Raw genomic sequence first — 8386 nt, 5'->3', positions numbered from 1 at the left:
AAACTAGCACTAAGGGAGTTTAAACGTTTGTCCCCAGATGTTGTCTTCCTACAGGAGACCCATTTTGATAATTCGGGCACTTTTAATTTTGCCTCCAGACTTTATCCCCAGTCCTATCTGGCTAATTCTCTGTGCAAGAAAAAGGCCGGAGTGGCGGTCCTCCTGAAAGACTCCCTTCAATTTTCTCTCTCTGGTTCTATAATTGATGCGGAGGGGAGATACATTATCTTGAATGGGACTGTACAAGGAGTGTCTATCACGCTATGCAATGTATATGCCCCTAATAATGGTCAGACTCAATTTCTCAGCAAGGTTTTGTCCCTTCTTAAAAAATTTGACCACACCTATTTGATAGTGGGAGGTGACTTTAATCTGTTTTTTTCTCCCACCCAGGATAGACATACCCTACTCCATTCCCGGCCCTCTGCGCAGGTGTCCAGACAGACCAGGGTGTTCAGGCAACTGATCAGGAGGTACCAGCTCTACGAAAATTGGCGGATCTATCACCCCTCTGGGAGACAATATTCCTTCTACTCCCCCCACATGGTACTCACACCCGTAAAGAATATTTGTTTACTGTTCCTGAGGAACAGTATTTCTGCTGAGATACATCCAATCACCTGGTCTGACCATGCTCTTATTACATTAGATGTGACCCTTTCCCTCAAATCGACGAGAGCCTGCCATTGGAGGCTGAATGAATATTTGGTTAAACATCCAAAAACTAAGTCCTCCCTATCCGCCACTTTAAGAACCTTTTTCAGGGAAAACGAAGACCCTGTCGCACATACATCTACGCTTTGGATGGCACACAAAGCAGGACTCAGGGGTCATTGCATAGCTCTGGGCTCCAGACTGAAACGAGACTCTAACTTACAACGTTTAATTACGGCACGGGCCTTAAAGTCTGTTGAGGCAAAATATGCATCAAAGCCGTCCTTGGGCCTCCTAAGGGAAATAACCACTCTTAGGTCTAAACTACGAGCTCTGGAGCTGTGGAAAGTTAGTTGGCAGATGCAGCGAACCCGCCAGCAGTACTACTATAAGGGTAACAAAGCGGATTCGCTGCTGGCCCGCAAGCTGAGGGATAGGCAGCTACAATCCTCTCCGGGGGCAGTCAAGGATGAGAGCGGGTTGGTGCGCTATGATCATGGTTGTACCAAAAGGTTCACAGCGCCCAAGCGCCCCTGGGTAGATCTCTGAGGCCTAACATTGAATCATATCTAGCACGAGTGGACCTTCCCAGGATTGAACCCGAATATCTAGAACAACTTAATAATCCCATTACAGAGGAGGAACGTACGACAATCATTACCCAATTGCCATCCTCTACAGCTCTAGGCCCGGACGGCTTGCCCTACCTGTACTATAAAGCATTTTTGCCGGAACTCTCCTCATATCTTCTTAAACTATTCAATGATTTTTTGATAGGCAAGCCGATTCCTCCCTCTATGTTGGTGTCCCATATCACGGTGATACCGAAACCGGACAAGGACTCATTAGACTGTTCGAATTATAGACCAATAGCCCTTTTTAAATTCCGATCTAAAAATCTTTACGAAAATTCTAGCCTCTAGACTGTCTAAGTTCCTTCCTGCTCTCATCCATGGGGATCAAACGGGTTTCATCCCATTTAGACAAGTGGGTGATAATACCAGGAGGGTGATTAACATCATTGATATTATTAATAAACGGAAATCCCCATCCTTGATACTTAGTCTGGACGCCGAAAAGGCGTTTGATCGCCTCAGTTGGCCGTTTCTCTTTTCTACCCTGAACAAAATGGGCTTTATGGGCCCCTTTGTTAGGGCGATTGAGTGCTTGTACACGGCCCCATTGGCCTCAGTTAAGCTGTCCCATGCATCCTCCGCCCTGTTCACGATTAAAAACGGGACGAGGCAGGGGTGCCCTTTGTCACCTCTACTTTTCGCCTTGTGTATACAGCCCCTGGCGGCCTGTATCCGCTCCAATTCAAATATACATGGGATTCCAGTGAAAGGGAAGGAATATAAGCTTTCTTTATATGCTGATGATATCCTATTGACTCTGTCCCAACCGATTATCTCTCTTCCCAATTTATGGAAAGAGGTAAAGATATATGGTGAAGTTGCAGGATTTAAGGTTAACTCCTCTAAAACAGAGGCTTTGCCTCTCATATTCCCCCACTGGAACTGCAGCCCCTGCAAGACTCTTTTGCCTTAATCTGGCAAGAGCGCTCCCTCCGCTACCTAGGGACACACATTACCTCCACTTATGCCCAATTGTACCCCTGCAATTTTCCTCCATTGTTTCGGGAGGTGACTAATTTTTTGAGTAAGTGGCGGAATCACCCCCTGTCGTTACTAGGTAGGATTGCCTTGGTTAAAATGATGCTCCTCCCCAAACTGCTTTATTTATTTGAGACATTGCCAGTTAGAGTGCCGCCTCCGGCACTGAAAAGAGTCCAAACGAATTTTCTGCGGTTTATCTGGGCCTATAAAAGACACAGAGTGGCTAAGCATATTGTATGTACACCCAGGGAGAATGGAGGGTTGGGGGCACCGGATATTTATAAGTATTATCTGGCGGCCCATTTACGGCTTTTGCTGTGGACCTCTCTATATCCCCCTAGTATTTGTGTAGAATTGGAGATGGAATGGATAGCCCCTGCTCACCCCAATGTTATGTTGTGGAGCTCCTCCTTACTGTTGACGGAATCTGATTTGACAGCGCCTATGGCTTTTACGAGGAACACGTGGAGAGCTTGCAAAACTAAATATATTCTGGCATCCTCTCCCTCGAGGTTAACCTCCATAATCTTCAACCCACAGATTCCTGATAGCCTTTCAAGTTCAATGGCTGGCCCCTGGAAGGACAGGGGTTTATATCAAATTAGGCATATCCTGCACCCAGTTGAGCGGAGGCTACTTTCCTTTACTGAGCTGAGTGATAGAGTTGAACTACCTCGTACCTCTTTCTACGCCTATTTACAGATAAGGCATTATATCTCATCCTTACAACCCTGAGCCACCTTCCAGGCCCTTACTGCATTTGAGAGACTGTGTGTGGAGGGCCCCCGCACCAAAGGGTCAATCTCCTCCATTTACCGCCTTCTGCATGGTTCTACACAGGGAGGTTCCCTTAAATTTATTTATATGCTCAAATGGGAGGCAGTTCTAGGTCAGTCTTTAACTCCTGAAGATTGGCTTGACATCTGGGAGGCAGCGCATAAAAGCTCTATCTGCGCCCTGTATAAAGAAAATTTGTACAAAATTGTGCTTAGATGGTATCACACACCGGCAGTGCTTCACCGTCTGTTTCCTAATGTAGACCCTAGGTGTTGGAGATGTGGTACCCACCGAGGTACGATAGAACATATATTCTGGTTTTGTCCCCTTATTCAGCCATATTGGTCACGAGTCAACGATCTGATATCAGCAGTGACCCAACAACATATGACATTGGACCTTCTTTCTTATCTCCTAGGGCGACCTCCCTTAACTTTGCCAAAAGTGTCCCGTAAACTGGTTTCCCATATTCTGGTTGCAGCGCGCACACTGATAGCCTCTAGATGGAAAACGATGCTGCCGCCCTCCTTGGAGAATTTATACACGCGGATCCAAGAGATCCGCCTTATGGAGTATCTTACGGCGCTCCTTAGAGACACGATGGCCAAATTTGAGACGTGGGACCATTAATATGCTAATTTGTCTGTCTGATACCCACAGGGCTCCTCTCTTAAATGGGAAATGCTATATGGCCCAGGTTTTATCTGTTTCACCCATGTATCTTAAGATGTTTAAAAAAAGGTATCCTTTGCGCAAAAACTAATGTATGATGTTTTTTTTTTTTTATTCTGGAATATGTTTTGATGCATTCCTATAGTGTTACCTCCCCTTATGTTTCCCCCCCCCCCCTTTTTTTCCCTTTTTGTACCCTGTTGAAAATTTCAATAAAAATACAATTTAAAAAAAAAACTGTACAAAGCACCAACAAATTAGGCAGTGCTGTACATTAAATATGGATTGCAATAGACAGACCGGTTCAAACAATGACACAGGAGGAGTGAAGGGCCCAGTACTAGATGGTAAGAAAAACAAATCATTTTGGGAGGAATACAATTCCCATACATGAATTTTTATATGTTTTGGTCTGATGATTATATCACTGTGAACCACAAGCTTCATTTATGGTGGTGAAAAGGTTAAGACATACTGCTATGGCAAGATTTCCAGCACAGATGCATATGTATGTGACTAAACAGGGAGAATGACAAAATATATATTAATAGCTATGAGTCATTAAGTGTAATAACGCAATAAGGTTACATAACTCTTCATTAGCATATGAAAGATTTCTCACAATTATACCACAGATCCTGTGAAATTCAACAACTCCAAGGAACATTTTCACAAAAAATGGTATTTAGTTATCTTACAGCTTTGTACTAGATAATTATATGCTAGCTATAACGAATTTGGTAGGTAATATACAGTATGTTAATCAATATTCTTTTTATTCTGTTGGTTTGAGGCATCTTTTGAATATACATTCATTTATTAGTTATATGAATGAAAAGTACTTCCTTAATTGTGTCTTTTTTCTTGCTCCTTTTATTGATTTTCTATTAGGAGAACCTTCAAGAAATCCCTGTACTTTAGGAGGAAACATTCTTATATGCAGGAAAAATAGACCATTTCATTTTACTTCATAAAATGACAAATACACGTGTGCAAGTAAGGATAATGTAAGTGTGTTACTACTTATTTATGACATTAGATTTATTCAGTCATAGTTGCTTTGAGCAGATATACACATCATTATAAGATAAAAAATATATTGAAATATAGAAAAATGTAAAAACTAGCTATGTTACCACTGAAGGAACAGGACTATTTGAATTAAATACACATATAAGGATATCTGTTTTGATTCCTGATGTACTATATAACATCAAACCCCAGGATTATATGTGACACTAATTATTCTAATAACACATTCTAATAAAAGTAATTTAGGCATCTCTTAAAATAAGAAATAAAACAATTACCTAAATATCTATATATTATTGTAACAGATATTTATTTAACATTTAGATGCCTTCAAGAAACAGAGCTTTGAACATCAACATACATAGCATTACCCCTGAGGAAGCCTAGATTGGGTGAAACGCGTCGGGTTAACAAAGCTGCGTCAGAAATATGTATATGTTTTATGTTCTATGCACTTTAAAATAGCTGGTCTCTGTCTAGCATAGGAGGTATATGACCTCTAAATAGGAGGAAATACTCCTCTAATTTTTACTGTGTATGTTTACAAAAAGATTTGGGTAATTAACCTCCAAGGATGGGGAAGTAACTTATAAATCTGTACTACTGACATTATTGTTTGCTGTTTACACTTATGAGATTGTACTATTGATTTTTGTTGAATACACAAAAAATTGTTGCCAAAAAACCCTGTCTTTGAACTACATTCATTCTACTGCCACACATTTCCAGGGTTGGCGAAAAAATGTAATTTTCCTGTCAGGAATTAATTCAAAATTCACAATCTCTTGTTCTACACTGGTCCCCATTAAAAAGACCTTGTAAATTTCAAATATATTGATTTATTTAAACAGAAATGTTTTGAATAACTTTAAATGGTTACAAAAGTTATTTATTTTTTTAAATGGTATTAGTAATATTCATATGCTGTTTATCCAGATATAGGTGCAACAATCATCCTCATATATGATACTTTATAGTTAATATAGTGTAATACACAAATTCACCTCCTCTAATATATACTGTGCTGCATACCCTGATAAGTATATGGTAAATGAAAAAACAAGAAAAGACAGGGAATTTAAGGTGCAGCAATATATTGAAAAACCAATGGTGGATCAAACACATACAATGTTATACTTCACAATTGTATACATGTGTGAATTAATCCTAAATTTTCCCTACTGGACAAAATGCAGTGGGGGATGCAAAAACTAGACAATGATTACTTAGGAAGCAGAAAAAAGGTATAAGGAGAGGTAGATGTCGTGTCCCAACGCATTTCGCCTATATTGGCTTCCTCAGGGGAATTGTGGACATCGGAGTGCAAGATTAGAAGTAGGGAGATTCAGAAGGAATCATTGCCATGATTAAATGATAAGACATCAAATCAAATGCATGAAAGGCCTTTGAAATGATGTAGAGTATATCCTTGGAACAAGGGTGCCTGATGGCTGCCAATCTCCAACAAACGGCACCACCATCAGGCACCCTTGTTCCAAGGATATATTCTACATCATTTCAAAGGCCTTTCATGCATTTGATTTGATGTCTTTTCATCATTTAATCACATCGTACTTTAAAGTGTGTTTCAAAAATGTATGATGGTGCAATAATTTTTAGATCTCATTGAATTTCCTGAAGAAGCAGATTTCTTCTGTGAAAAGCGTTAAACAACAATGAGAATGTTAAGCAGTGTAAAATATGTTTTTAAGGGCTGTAAATAAAATATGTACTTTTTAAATCAAATTATAATGTCCTGCCTTAAATCCCTATGTTTTTGGTTTCATGTATTGAATACATGAACAGTAGCATACAACAGTAATGCAAAAAAGATAATTTAGGAAAAATCATAAACCAACTCTAAACTACCTTAACCTGACTGTATTTATTTATGTAAAATTTTTTTAGAATTGATTACTCTTTTCAATGTCATTAGTGGTGGCTGCATTTTGCATCACAGTCAAAACATTTTTCTGCATTTTGAGGTGAAAAGGATTACCCTGGTTGATATTTTGATCAATATATATTTGAGTATATACAATAACTTTTAAATACATTTCTAATAAAAGGAATGGAGGAGCTCAGCTATAAGGAGAGATTAGCTGAACTGAATTACAAAGAACAAGGGGCACTCTTTGCATCTGGAGGAAAAGAAGTTTAAGATCCGGATAAGGAAGGGATTCTTCTCTGTAAGGTCTGTGAAAATGTGGAATCGGCTCCCTCAGGAAATAGTTTCAGCAACTACTATAGATTGCTTTAAGAAAATACTTTTTGAATTACTAATCAAATGTGCATTTGTTAAAATGAGAAATACTGCTCTGCATACTCATTTAGGTTAGTGAATTAGATCAAATGACTGTTTGCCAATGGCCACCTGGACAGAAAGTGTGGCACAAACCAAAATGTTAGAGTTGCCTTTGGAAGAGAAAATAATCAAAAATTCTTACCATACATAAACCCAAAATGTTTCAGATGTAATTCTGCTTAATACCTAGGGGTTAATAATAACCAATAATAAGTCTGCATTATGATTACCAGGTATCTGCTAAAAGCAATGTTTAAAGCTGTACATTTAAAATAATCTGGTACAAATTATAGAAAACTAATGGTACAATATACCAAACTTCATAAGAACAGTCCTGTAAGATGTATATTTAATAAAAGAGCATGGTCTATGCTGCCATCCGGTGTCCAGTTGTGGTATAACTCTTTTGTCCCATCCAAAGACCTTTTTGGGTGGAGCTACAGAAGCCTCCAAGATAACCAGCATAATTTTAAAGCTGCAGGGTTCTTTAGGCTGTAGAAAACATGACAAATGAAATGCCCTGAGTTACCAATACTGACTGCTGGATTTTTTATAATCACTTTCCATTAGATATCATTTATTCAATTTATGTTATAGGGTGCCCTTTAACAAGGTGAAAAAAGTACACATAGTGATTTACACAGATGGTCACCAAATGGTGCGATTATCAGGTGCCTAAATCTAACTGCTTTTCACTCACCGAAACCCCTACCAAAAACCATTGCAAGTTCCACCCCAAATCCCTCTATACGTTGCCATTAACTTATTCAAAATTTTTTAAAAAGGCATAATTTAGGTATATATTATCATTACACAGTATTTATACAGCACTGTACAAAGTCCATAGTCATGTCACTAGCTTTCATTGTGAATAGCTGGGGCCCACAATCTAATGTCCCTACCTCTGTCATATGTCATTATTAAAGTCAATATTGGGGGGATGCCAATTAACCTAACTGCATGTTTTTGGGGTGTGAGAGGAAACCAGAGTACCTGGAAATCCACGCGAACACAGGGAGAATCTGTAAACTCCATGCGAATAGTGTCCTGGCTGAGATTCAAACCTGGGACCTAGCGCTGCAATAGGCAAGAGGACTTACCTCTGAGCCACTGTGCTCTGGTTTGTATTACAGTCTGGGCATCTCTAGGTCACAATCAGGCAATGCTATTGCTAATGAACAACAAAAAAGATGTCAGTGTTTTTCAGTAGTCCATTTGCAAATACTGTATCTTGTACAAAATAGAAGTGATTGGCAACTGTCTTGGCCCATTTCCTGTTTCATAAAAGATCTGTAGTTTCCTTGCCTTACATACAGCATACTGTATTAAA

Source organism: Pyxicephalus adspersus, chromosome 2 (genome assembly GCF_032062135.1).
Source record: "Pyxicephalus adspersus chromosome 2, UCB_Pads_2.0, whole genome shotgun sequence".
Classification (NCBI taxonomy): domain Eukaryota; kingdom Metazoa; phylum Chordata; class Amphibia; order Anura; family Pyxicephalidae; genus Pyxicephalus; species Pyxicephalus adspersus.
This window is presented reverse-complemented; position numbering follows the sequence as displayed.